Source organism: Syngnathoides biaculeatus, chromosome 3, assembly GCF_019802595.1.
Source record: "Syngnathoides biaculeatus isolate LvHL_M chromosome 3, ASM1980259v1, whole genome shotgun sequence".
Taxonomy (NCBI): domain Eukaryota; kingdom Metazoa; phylum Chordata; class Actinopteri; order Syngnathiformes; family Syngnathidae; genus Syngnathoides; species Syngnathoides biaculeatus.
This window is the reverse complement of record NC_084642.1, coordinates 21,387,881-21,401,380: the sequence shown is the minus strand read 5'-3', so window position 1 is coordinate 21,401,380 and position 13,500 is coordinate 21,387,881. Positions and strand designations below refer to the sequence as shown.

Genomic DNA, 13,500 nt, shown 5'->3' with positions numbered 1-13,500 from the left:
GATCCTTACGTTGAATTTAAATGTATTTTTTGCACCTTGGTTCTCAAGTCTCTTTTGGGGATCTGCTCTTACGGGATTGCCGTCCTTGACGAAAATATACTGTAGTCTCTGCTTGTACAACAAAATAGACAAGTTGTGGGGAATTATTAACCTCTTTTTTTGTGTTAATAACAGTTAAGGTGACCGACAAGTCTTCACTGTCATGATCCTGCCGCTCCAGCACAAGCTGTGCGGGTGCGCTAATTGGGAGGCACACACCTGTGCCTCATGCGGGCTGATCATCCCCCGTATATTTAGGACCCAGTGACAACTGGTCAGCCGCCAGTTCGTTGACCTTCATGTCCCGTTCCAGCACTCTTGTTTCCCCGATCGAACCTGTGTGTACCGACCTTCGTCCGTTCTCCGACCAACCCTGTAAGCCTGACTCCTTGACACTCCTGCCTGCGTTGATTGGTTCCCCGTGTACCGACTCCTGCCTGTCCGCTCATCTGTTGTCTTCGCCCGACGTCACAACTCCCGCTGCTGCACCGGACTGCCTGCTCGATCCCCGACCTCTGCCTACAATAAACGTGTCTCTTCTTGAACTACCTTGCGTCTTCCGAGTTCCTGCATTTGGGTCCTACCTCTCGTTCCGATGGGACGTGACATTCACCTCAGAGAGAAAGAGCAAGTTCTTCATCCTCCTCCACTTGAACGCTCGGACAACGTCACGATCTTACAGAAAGTCGGAGCCGATAAAACTCTTGCAACAATCCACTTCGCACATCTGCCCGTCTACTACACACATTATTGCAAAGTATACACTACTACATTAAACTGTAGCGAGTAGCGACACAGCAGTTGTGTTCTGCGGTTCGAGTTTTACTAAGTTCCAACTGCAAGGGCTCCCCTCCCAGTTTAATCCCGTTGGTATTTACAGTCAGTGGCAAGAATAAGTTGATTCTGAAGCTCAACAGAGCAGACGCAGATGCACATATTTCATTCAAGGAGTGGGACGATGGAGACGACAGGCGGTAATTCACTACTATAGTTTGTAAACCGCCATTAAGCACAGCAAAGAATAAGATGGAGGTGACATCGGTTAAGACAAATGTGGGAGGCGGCGGCGGGGGGGTGGGGGGGGGGTGGGGGGTGGAGAAGAATGCTGAAAGTGTGGGAGCCTTTTAGACTGAGCAGAAAAGTGAAACCAGTGATGCACAACACAGACCTTACAACGCGCTAACCAGTGGGCCCACCGTGCCACCTCGGCCAAAATGCAGTTCCAAGCTAAAACCCACACATCCAGTCATTTTCATTAACGCTTATCCTCACTAGGGTCACGGGCGTGCTGGAGCCTATCCCAGTTACCTTTGGCCGAGAGACAGTTTAGACCCTGAATTGTTCGTCAGCTAATTGCAAGGTACAAACAACCATTTGCACTCACTGACAATTTAGAGTCTTCAATGAACCATGTGTGCATGTTTTGGAATGTGAGGAGAAGCCTGAGCACCCGAAGGAAGAAAATAGAAACTCCACACAGGCGAGGCCAGATTTGAACCCCAGAACTCTGAGGCGGATATGCTAACTTGTCACCCGACCAAGCTAAAACCACAATAACGCAAATATGATTAATAAAACCCATTCGTATATTCTGGGGTGGGGAACCTATGGCTCGCGAGCCATAACTAACTCTTTTGGTGGTTGCATATAGCTGGTGGAGCCCTCATAACAACATACTGCACATGTGATTTCTGTCATGCAGAGAAGGTTTGCCATAGTTTGTTGTGGGAGGCAATGCAAATGATGCAGAGACAGTTTGTCCGAGTGGGGTTGTCGTAGTTTACCATGGGAGTCCATGTGCGCAGGTGCAGATGGGTCGAATGCTGATTGTGTCAGAACAACTAACGATGGAAACGCTTTTGACAAAGTTTGCTCAAAGAAAAAAAATACGAGAAGTACAACAAGAATGGACAGCCTCTGTGGAGAGGGAGGGTTCTGCTCTGTGTTTAAATCCACATTTGAGGAGTATGCCAAAGCATTCGTGTCATGGACCATATGCAGGACTCCCAGGCAAAGGCATAATGTTCAGAGTGATTTTATTCCCAACTAAGGTCATACACAGATTAAACAGTCCAAGAAGCCAGAGGCACAAAAACGCTAGGCTAGGCACGATACAAAAAACACGGAACAAGGTCCGATGACTATGAGTCGAACTAAAAGGGCACAGATTTGCCGTGACAAAGGATTGCTCCACACTGACTTACGCACAGTAGCAGAGTATCCCAGAATGCGCAACGAACTGGCAAATGGCGATGACACATTTACCACTTAAGTACTTGGTCCATTAGTGTCCAAAATGCAACACAGCTGTGACAGCTGTCAGAGGTGGGACCGCCCAGGGCAGTGGCCTGGCCACGCCCCTCACACGAAGTGCACCCCACGACCATGCCCATGACAATTTGTACTCGATGTTGCCAATAAGCATTTTACCAACTTTGCATGAAGACAAAATAATCAAACGAATAAAAGACGTCTTTGTCTGTTCACCATCGTAGCAGCATGATGGGAAATCAAATTGAATTACGTTCACGATGAACGGATGGAAGTCTCAACACCTGCGTGAAGCCTAATCTGACGATGTACGAACTCCACAGCCAGCACGATGCACGAGCAGTCGCATTAATGGTAAGAAGTACTTTTGTCATCATTGGTGAACAACTGCGTAACAATCTTATTTAAAATAATTCAGAGTGTCTACAAGTGTTGGTCTTACATAGAAAGTTTCTTTCAGCTTGTCCCTTTCGGGGTCGCCACAGCATGTCATCTCAGATGAACGCACATATATGTTTGGCACAATTTTTACGCCGGATGCCCTTCCTTTCTCAGGGAGTGGAGGCCCCAGTGGGATATGCGCAAATACACCTGTACTTCATTTTTAAAATACTGTATGGCTCTTTTGAAATTGCATTTTGAAATATTTGGCCTTTATGGCTCTCTCAGTCGTAAAAGCTCCCAACCCCTGCTATATTAAACGATGAGGGCTGGGTGACTACCGATATCTTAGTTCAAGCTACTGGGTACTTGTGAAGATTGCCAATACCCGCCAGCCAGATAATTAAGGCAAAAACCTTTGTGACCAAATTAGTCCTCCTCACTGGTACTTGACACTACACTGAGACTCTTTAACTCATCGGCAAATCATCATGTACGTCAGAAAAATAAAGAAAGTCTAATACAGTATTTTAGCACAGATAGAGAGATCGAATGAAATTAACTCAGGTTATGCCTGGAGCACATGTAATACAATATGTTTCATAATTTACATCTCCGTTTAGTATGATGCATTTTATTTGAATTGGTCATCTTTTTTTTTGTGATTAAAAAAAATATTCATTCTGAACTGCTCCAGAAGATAAATGTGGCAGTTGTGTGCTGTTACAGTATGTTTTCCTGTTGTATTGATGCTTTAAATATCGCAATGTGGATTGAGTCGGGGGGCGTGCATCACCTTCCGCTGAAAATGAAATAGCACCACCCGCTCTTTGAAGACTCCTCGTTAACTCTTTTTCACACTTGTGTGGCTGTTCTATGTCCGTCACCCATTTTGTCAATCGCACGCCACCGTGTTGTCCATTATGTAATCGCTCCTCTCGTCAATTATTCATGATAGCCGTCGCCTCGCACGATCGAAATAAATACAACCACTAGAAATGATCCATAGAGGCAAAAAAAAAATAATAATAATAATAATAATAAAGTAAATGCCATGCTTAGTCACGCCTGGGCAATTAGCCTCACACAATGTAAATGTCAGATGATTATTTGATCACTCCTATAATTGGACATTCATGTCAACCACCATCTTGCACAATAGAAATTAAAAAAAAAAATCAATGAGAAATATTGATCCATCTATTATCTGAGACGCTTATCCTCAAAAACATCCGTGGCATGCACCGACAAATGTGGCTCCATCTGTGTCTTATGACTAATACGATGGATCCGCTTGTCAGTTTTTCTTGATAACCACCACCTTGAGCAAAAGAAATAAACACGATGATCAGAGATAATCCAGACGACAAACAATATCCAATTAAAATAAATAAATAAAATCATGCATGCATGCACGGTTGAGCATGTCATGATTATGCAGCTAATCATGATTGAGTTCTGACTGTAAACAGGACAAGCACACTTAAATATGCAGCTCAACATCATCATCATCGTCATCGTCAGCATCATCGTCATCATCTTCATCATAGCTTACTAGTTAAAATGAAGCCTTGCGTAGGGTACACCTAAATTATTGAAAGCGACTAATGGCCGAGTAGAAGAGGACAAACCAGATGACGTATGCTGCGAGAGTTGTTTATTTTAAAGTTGGTGGTTTTGTTTTGATATCATGAATGTTGTTGTTTTTGTAAATTGTATTTCAATCTTTTCCCAACATTTGATTTTTATGTTATTTCAAGGTTTTTATGATAAACTTGTTTCCTATTTGAATTTGCTTTTTTAATTATTTAGTTTTTTAAATCAATTTTGTTTGTGTTTTTATTTTTGCTTTAATTTTACATCACTTCATTGTAACATTTATTTTTTATTTGGTTTTATTTGTGTTATTTTTTTTTAATCCTTTTACGGTTGTGTGTATTTTCATTTTAATATATCTTCCTGTTCTTCATTTAAAAAAACACATGTTTGAAAAGCATTGTATGGCTCATTTTCTTTGCTGGGATAAGAACATGTACAGAGAAAAAGTACTCTGTGACATAAATAAAGGATAAACGGCAAATGGCACGCAAACACACACACACACACACACAACACACACACACGGGCAGAATAGACTGCGCGTGTGTTTGTGTGTGTGTGTAATCGCTGCATGCTGACCTATAAACAGGAAGCACACACGTGGGCCAGGATTTAAGCAGGCCAGAGAGCATCATGGCAGCCTGGAGCCTAAGAAAAAAAACTATTCACATGCTGACTCCTTCTACCTAATTGGCCACTTTTCGCCTCACTGCTAATATACGGACACACACACACGTATGTACAGTATGTACTCAAGGTATGTACTGTATAATCAAGGCACTCTAATATGAAGAGACGTGACACAGTACGCCCAAACGGTCCTCTAAATTTGGATCTACTGTAAAGTCAAACGGAGGCACGAGGCAAGACATCAGTTCAGCAAACTTCAAAGGATTGTTACTTTTTTCTTTTCTCCAAGTATAGAAACCATCACCACATTCTTACTCGTTTTTGAAATCTGCATTTCAACGCCAGTGGACATTTGCTTTGTTCAATAAAAAAACAATAACAGCAAAAAACAAATGAGAAATAATGAACATGGAAATCTGTTTTAAGATTATTTTTTATACATCTCCCATAGTTAATAATGTGAACACAAATAGTCTCTTTTGGTTATAGTTGAGATACATTTTGTTCATATAACAATCGGAAATGGTGGAAGTAGAAATAATCTGTTCCAGGGTCAAACTGTCACCAAGGGGAAAAAACAAAACATCAACATGTTAACTTATTATTTACAAAATATTGTACAGCGGATGTCACATCTGAACAATCTCAACTGCCATATGAATGTAAAGTCATTTACTTTAATTTTACTTACAAAGAATTTTTTGTATATATTTTTCAATGTGGTTAACTGAATATTTGATTATGTCAGCCAAAAATGTGACTCAAACCATCACCTGTAAACAGCCGCAGTTTGACCCCGGAATAGAGTTCCTACACCTACGTCATAAAATCACGTGACTTTTGTTTACGTAGCCATATTGTCGGTCAAACAAAGCATTATGCAATGCAAAGTCAGTTGGAGACGACACGAAAATATGTCTTAGAGCACGACGCCCAGAGTTTTGTCCGATACCGTTAAACATTTGGACAACTGGATCTAAACAAGAATCTGGTGAGTAAGTAATTGAGATTTGCACGGAAAAGTTTGAAAGCGTAGAAAAGTCTGGACGCATACAAATACTTTGTTGGAATCAATCCGACATAGTGACGGGTTGACTGCTCGTTAAAAGCGGAAGCGTATTCAGCTTGTTGCGGATTTTGTGTAGGTGGGTGTGCGTGTTGTGTGGGTGAGACAGACTGCGCGTGCGTTTTTTGTCAGAAGCGAGTGTGGGAGGAAAAAGACAGTTGATTCACGGCGACCGGAACTGTTGCATGCAAAAAGAAAATAAAGCAAGTATAACAGCAAGTCGATGCGCCGTGATTTTACTACTTCCGCCATTGAGCTTCGGAGTCGCGACGTGAGAAGGGAGTGAACCCTGAGGAGGGCAAGCTTGGCCCAGAGCCCAGAGAAGACGTCACCCCTGCGTCTCCCGACCACGGTCAGGCCACCGGAGCAGGAACGGTTAACACTGGCGACCACGAAGGGACTTTCTCACGTTGTCTAAGGAGTGGTGAGCGTTGTCTCCTTTCACCAGAATCAGTAAAGTACTTGCTTTATTCACCGGAGTTAAGCTAACAAGTGATGGCCTCTGCAACAGGCTACGTGTTAACCTTTGCCAGAATTCGTCGATCTTTTCAGCTAGTATTCAATACAAATACCAATATTTAAATAAATGACCCCTGGTTTTACACAAACCGCATTCATTAACTATGATTGGGAAAAAAAAAGAGGATGGGGAGTCGTCTCCTCTGTACACGGAAGTGTATTACGGCCACATGCGCACACACACACACACACACACACACACCACACACACACACACCTCTAAACCTCTCTGCAACAGATTTTTTTTTTTTAAATACGCATTGTTCAAAAATGAGTCAATATGGCATTATAAATACGTTGTAATTTGAGATATAGAATAATTCCTACCTGAAATGAAGCGATCGCTACACAGGCGTGTGTGTGTTTTGGTTGGGCACCAGCCATCATGTTTAATTGCCGAAATCCATCGATCTTTTCTGGTCTTTTCATCTGGTATTCCCTATTATGATCTCTTTGAAGATGTGTCTCGTCTGTTGTGACAACCAACCGCACAACAGGTCTCGCGTATTGTAAATATTCTGCCAAATGTCTCCCAAAATGTCGAGCAGGACCGGCAATATGGCGCTGTGAAAACGGTGACGTCACGTGCACGAGCTCTACAGATTATTCCTCCTTCCCTGATTTCCTTCCTGATTTTGTACACTTACATCATGTACAGTATATCTTGCTATAATTTGATGCAATTGTTCCGTTGTATTGTCATTCAAATCAGTCCTTTCCGATGGTAGTTCTCTGCTGACTTGGGACGAGAGGAGGATTACAGCCCGGTCGCTCGTCAATCGCAAGACACAAACGTACAGACAAGGACGAATCCGACAATGGACAACGTAACGAAGCTGACGTGCAAGTTTTCGAAAAACCTAAGGAACCTGGACTAGCTGGGAAAACCACATGGGAAGCCTTGGACTCAAACCCAGAACCTCAGAAGCGAGAGGCAGAGACACGACATTCCTAAAAGGGATGGAACGTCAAGGTGGCTGCCACGCATGAAAGTGAGCCTGCGGAGAGGCGAGAAGGAGAAACCCGCAGAGAGAAATCTGCTGTCACTGTGGCGTGCCTAAAAATATGACTTTGGGGGCTATTTGTGTCAACAACCGTCACCGCAACATACGTACGAAGGAAAGACGATGGCGGGTGATGATTTCTCCGGCATTTTTCCGACGTTACGTCATGGCAACGGCGAGCCGGAAGGAGGAAAAGTGGTTGCTGACTTCGGGGCTGTCGAAACTTTGGAGCTCAAGGCCCACGTTGCCCTCTTAGCACGGACACATGAGCACATGAGCAGCTGGGAACATTTCTTTGGATGGAAATGGAAGACCCGTAAAGTCGTATATTTCAATTTAAAAAATGATTTCTATTTACAAATACTTTAACCAATGGGCAATCGTTAATGAATCCATACTCGTGGTCCAGTTGCATTGATTGCAATTCATTAAACTACAAATGGCTGACCAACAGTTTAAATTAAAACTCATTTGTTTCCCCACATATAATTCTTTGTAGGTTTTTTTAATCCAAAAAATATGCTGACAAAATATTACATGAAAATTGCTGTGTGGGCCGGATTAAAGCGACATCATTCCAGCCCGTGGCCTGCGGGCCACACTATGTAGCACAAACTGACGGAAACGTTCCAACGTGTTCCGTATGAAATGTGGGAATGTTTGGGAAGGAACATGTGGGATGGGGAAAGACGGCAGCGCATTGGAAGCAATCATCAGGGAGGCCTGCCTTCGGGGGGGAATAATCGCTGCAAAGCCCCACTGTCCCATTCACTGAGGATAAAACCCACTGGATTAATATGCGGGCACGCACGCGTACGCGCACACACATTTACATAAGACACAAACCACTCTCTCTTCTTCCTTTTTCTTTCACTTTGGCTTCTACATGTCGGATACTCGACGGGATGGTGGACGACGAGTTTGCGCATTTGCCTCACAGCTCTGAGGAACGGGGTTGAAATCCCGGCCCCGCCTGTGTGGAGTTGCCTGCGTGGCTTTTCTCCGGGGACTCCGCTTTCCTCCCACATCCCAAAAATGTGCATGTTAAGTTATCTGAAGGTCCTAAATCCCATGTGTCAAACTCAAGGCCCGCCACATGATTTTATGTAGCCCGTGGTGGCAAATCAACTTCCATGACTTTTGTGACAATCATATATCATAAATGATCACATTTAGATGTTATTGGCATTTTTGTGTAACCAAACATGAACAATGATTGAAAAACACATTAGCATTGTGTTCTGATTCCAAAATTGTTTCATACATTTTTTTGTGTAAGTTTTAGACGATTGAAGATGTTTATGGTTTCACATGCATAACAGTCCTCCGAGGGAAACTGCAACTACAATCTAACCCGTGACAAAAATGAGTTTGACACCTCTGCTCTAAATTGTCCATAGGTGTGGATGTGAAAGCAAATGGTTGTTTCAATGTGCCCTGCAATTGGGTGGCAACCAGCTCAGGGTGTACCTCGCCTCTCATCCGAAGATACCTGGGATAGGCTCCAGCACTCGCGTGACCCTTGTGAGGATAAGTCCCTCAGGTAATGGATGTCAGATACTCACTGACATTATTTTTTCCCCCCAGTTGATATCGCGGCATTCATGATCGTTTCCCTATATTTTCAGACTTTTTCTACATTTTGGGTGCTTTCTATGTCATTTTATGATTTTAATTATCTTGTTCATGCTATTTAATTTGGCAGTGAATAATATAAGAATCACAATGACAAAAGTTAATCGTTTTAAGATGCCTAATTTGCTCTCATCCAAATCAGAACTCCTAAGTGCCTTTCTGGATGTCTCATCCTCATTATTGTCACTATTGTTATTATTATTATTATTAATAATAATAATTCATCTTCCATACAGCTTATCCTCTCGTGACCGCAGGCGCACTGGCTCTTATCCCAGCCGACTCTGGACGACAGCCAGGGCACTGAACTGATCACCAGAAAATTGACCAATCCTGGATGTTTTTGGGATGTGAGAGGAAACCGGTGTGCCCGGAGAAAACCCACACAGGCACGGGCAGAACATGCAAACTCCACACAGGCAGGCCTGAGATTTGAACCCTGGACCCTAGAACTCTGAGGCAGATGTGCTAACCAGTCCTCCATTTATGTATTCACTCATTACTATTCACATGTACTTTTCTGAGAACACCACTTTTATTTTTTTTTTACTAGGAGGAAAGCTCATGTGTTCCACCACCTTAAATGAGGGACTTGGGCCCATTTCAAAATGCCCACTCACTGTAAGCGACTAAATATGGCTCCTTTGGACAAAAACACACACAGACACACACACACAAATGGACACCAGAATCCGTGCCACCGCTTCCATGTCGTTGACTGATTTATCCACAAAGAGTACATATTGTATACTGTGCATACATATATAACATTCGGCGCTCATAGGAACCCGGCTGGAAGGTGAATAGCAAAAATACGCAGACAACTGGGGGCCATTATAATTGCACTGAAACAGCAATCTCTGTTTGGTATAAATTTTTCTGAGAAAACATAGCCTTAGTTATGTATTACAGTATTCCCGATTTCCAAACAGTCTTGGTATGGACGGACGGGAAGGAGGATCTATGTTGTGCTTCTCCTTGTACGGCAAGATGATCATTGACTCTCGGATGTAAACTGAAAAGTTGTTGTCATCTCCACAGCGTAGGCCCGAAATCTCTTCCGGGCAGAACTTCCGCCTCCACATCCTTGCTCGTACAATCACACATGTAATAATGTGTGCGGTTGACGTCATTGAAAAAGTCCCCAAATCAATCAATCAATCAATCAATCAATCTTCAGCCCAAATTCAACTCATCAATCACTGGAATCATCAGCATTAATTTTCATCCCCAAAAATAATAATAATATTTACAGTGTGTGCATGTGTCATTTATTGATTTGTAACTTCTTCTTGATTTAAACAAAAAACTGCGGAAGTTCTGCTTTTATGCACGTTTATCCTTCCTTAATCCTCCTTCTTTCCCTTCCTTAGTTAAAGGAAATGAGCAGTAAGCTCTTCTCATATTTATTTTATTCCTTTAAAATAGTATGTTTTGCTATAGAAACAAAAAATCGTATTTTTAAGCATTTTACAACACCAGTTGGCAAGATGCTTCATTTCCGTGTCGTTATTTCCTTCTATGTCATTTTGGGGCCAGGGCAGGAATGTATAAGCGAGACATCAAAGGGGAAAAAAAAACAAAAACTAAGTACTAAAAATCAAGCAAATTATTAGCGAAGCTGACATCTTCAACTGCTTTGTGTCCTTTCCCTGAAAAACCGTCTCCCAGGTCCTCCGACGCTCTCTCAATTTGCTTCTCTTCGGATGTCACTTTTAACATCTGCCTCATTATTATTTGTATTTATTTATGGTGTAGAAATTGCTCTTTTTTTATTTTTGGGTCACAATTTTTCCCTCTTCATTTTGAACTCGATAAAAAGCCATGGAGAGGAAAACCCAACAACAGCCGACTGCTGCACGCTTGTGTGGTTTTGTGTTTATGTTAACTAACATTAAGGTAGATGTCTTACCCGCAAAAAAAAAAACGGGCCCGTCTAGACCATGTGGAACTCCAACAGCACGAGAACAAGTGAACTTCAATTAGGGTAAATAAGCAGCACTTTAAATGGATGCATGTGTGTATCGACTCCCACTGAACATGAGTTGGAACGTGATTAGTTATGAACACACTAACATCCCAGTTATTTTTTTATTTTCAGTTGAGTTGTGGTTATAGGTCACATTAATGGTGGAATCAGTGGAAATATTAGTCTCTATTCGTATCACAAAATAATGGCATTTGAATAGTGGTTTTATATCCATGTCGAGCAGAAAGCCAGTTTTCTTCATGGGTAATATTCAACTATTACTATTAAGTTGGTTTGGGATCATAGTTTGTGCTACATTTCGGGTTCGAATATGAATGCAACAAAGTTTACATCTTTTTGGGAGTGGAGGATGTTTGCTACTGGCGATTTTGGAGCTATTTGCGGTTCGTGGGTCTTCGAGGTCCCTAATCCTACAAGAATAACACGCTTGAGTCTCGAACCCGGAGCTCTCCTCGGTGCTGAATCTCTCCCCCCGGCGCCACAGTAACTCGGCAGTAGATTACAAAGCAAAGCAAAACAAAACATAAAGATGTAATATTATCACCGTTATTACATCCTAGGGGAAAAAAAGACAACATTCGTTCGGAAGCGACGTCAAAGTTGTCTTTTTTATAGGCGCAGAAAAATAACACGACCTTGTTGAAGAAGGAAATGAAACCGGAGAAGAGGAAAATATCAAGAGAAATAAGCATTGACCAACCTGAGCAGGTTTGGCGGTGGTTGTGGTGGTCTCCTTCGTCTTTCTTCCAACGTGGCGTGCACGGTGCCGCTCACAGTGGCAACTGCGACCTGCGACCTGCGCCGCCCCCGCCCCCGCCCCCGCTTGGGGACTCTACAAAATAAGACGGCGAGGCTGACTTCAAGTCTAACGCTGTTTTTTTTTTTTTTTCTATCCGATGTTACACAGGGGGAGAAAAAATTAATTTATTGTAAGGACTGTAAGGGGAAAATGTGCTTCTCAAGCAAATATGACAATAGAAACTTCACATATACCCGCATTTGCTGCCGTTTCTTTGCAAAACGGGTTTTCTGTTCAACACAACAGCCAATAATACAGCATTTGAGCTACGCTTGTAGCACATATTTTGCCTGCCCATGTTCTTTTTCATCTGTACTGCTGGGAGTGGATTGTTTTATTACACTTGGCTCTTATTTTGACGATTCAGTCACTCAGCTTCTGGCCCGACAAAGCAAACTCGCTGATAAAATGGCCGCGCCCTCTGACGTCACAGATCAAGGATGAAAATAAATGAATAAATAACGCAAGATTTAGGATTATTACTCCTGGTAGGAATATAAATAATTTTATTTTCTAATTAAGAAAAATACAGGGTGACAGAAAATAAAATTAATAAAAACAAGTGATGTGACAATCGCAAGACTACAAAAACAAATTACAACTTCATTTGTTTGTATCCAATATAGAAGCATTTTTGTACATTTTGATCACTTTAATGTTAAATTTCATTCATCCTATATTTTTCATAGAATGGAAGTAAAGCATTGGCCTCACAGTTCTGAGGACCCGGGTTCATTCCCTGATCAGCCCGTGTGGAGTTTGCATGTTCTCCCCGAGCCTGCGTGCGTCTTATCCGGGCACTCCGGTTTCCTCCCACAAACCAAAAAAAAAATGCAACATTCATTGGACACTCTAAATTTCCCCAAGGTGTGATTGTGAGTGCAACTGTTTGTCTCTATGTGCCCTGTGATTGGCTGGCAACCGATTTAGGGTGGACCCTGTCTTCTGCCCTTTGACAGCTGGGATAGGCTCCAGCACTCCCCGCGACCCTCGTGAGGATAAGTGGCTAAGGAAATGGATGGATGGATGAAAGCTTTCTGGTGTGATGACTTTGGGAGAGAGGTGAGCTCCACCTGAATTGGTCCCCGCTCAATCGCAGATAAACAAGCAATCATTCACACCTGACAACAACTGAGAGGCTTCCATTTACCTACCATGCATGTTTTGGGGAAGTGGGAGGAAATTGGAATAAAGAAAACAACACACAACCACAAAGTCCACATAGGAGGCGGCAGGGATTTGAACCCCGGTCATCAGAACTGTGAGTCCAACACTCTCCAGCTATTCCATTGTGCTGCTGAATTACAGTGAAGAAAATAAGTATTTGAACACCCTGCTATATTGCAAATTCTCCCATTTTGAAATCATGGAGGGGTCTGAAATTTTCATCGTAGGTGCATGTCCACTGTGAGAGAGACAATCTAAAAAGAAAAAATCCAGTATTCCTATCAGTTTGGTGAAAAAAGGTCAACTGTTGGAGCAATCATCAGAAAATGGAAGAAGCTAAACATGACAGTCAATCTCAGTTGGAGTGGAGCCCCCTGCAAGATATCACCATGTGGGGTCT

General features: G+C 42.5%; 1 protein-coding gene across 2 annotated transcripts in view; it reads right to left on the bottom strand.

The window, feature by feature from the left end:
* Positions 1-13,500, bottom strand: part of LOC133498215 (synaptosomal-associated protein 25-A-like) — a 41,490-nt gene that overhangs the window by 25,422 nt on the left and 2,568 nt on the right. For both annotated transcript variants that reach the window (XM_061814782.1, XM_061814783.1), the window contains one exon: positions 11,835-11,966. The gene's annotated coding sequence lies outside the window, so the exon portion shown is untranslated. The remainder of the gene's footprint in view (positions 1-11,834; positions 11,967-13,500) is intronic.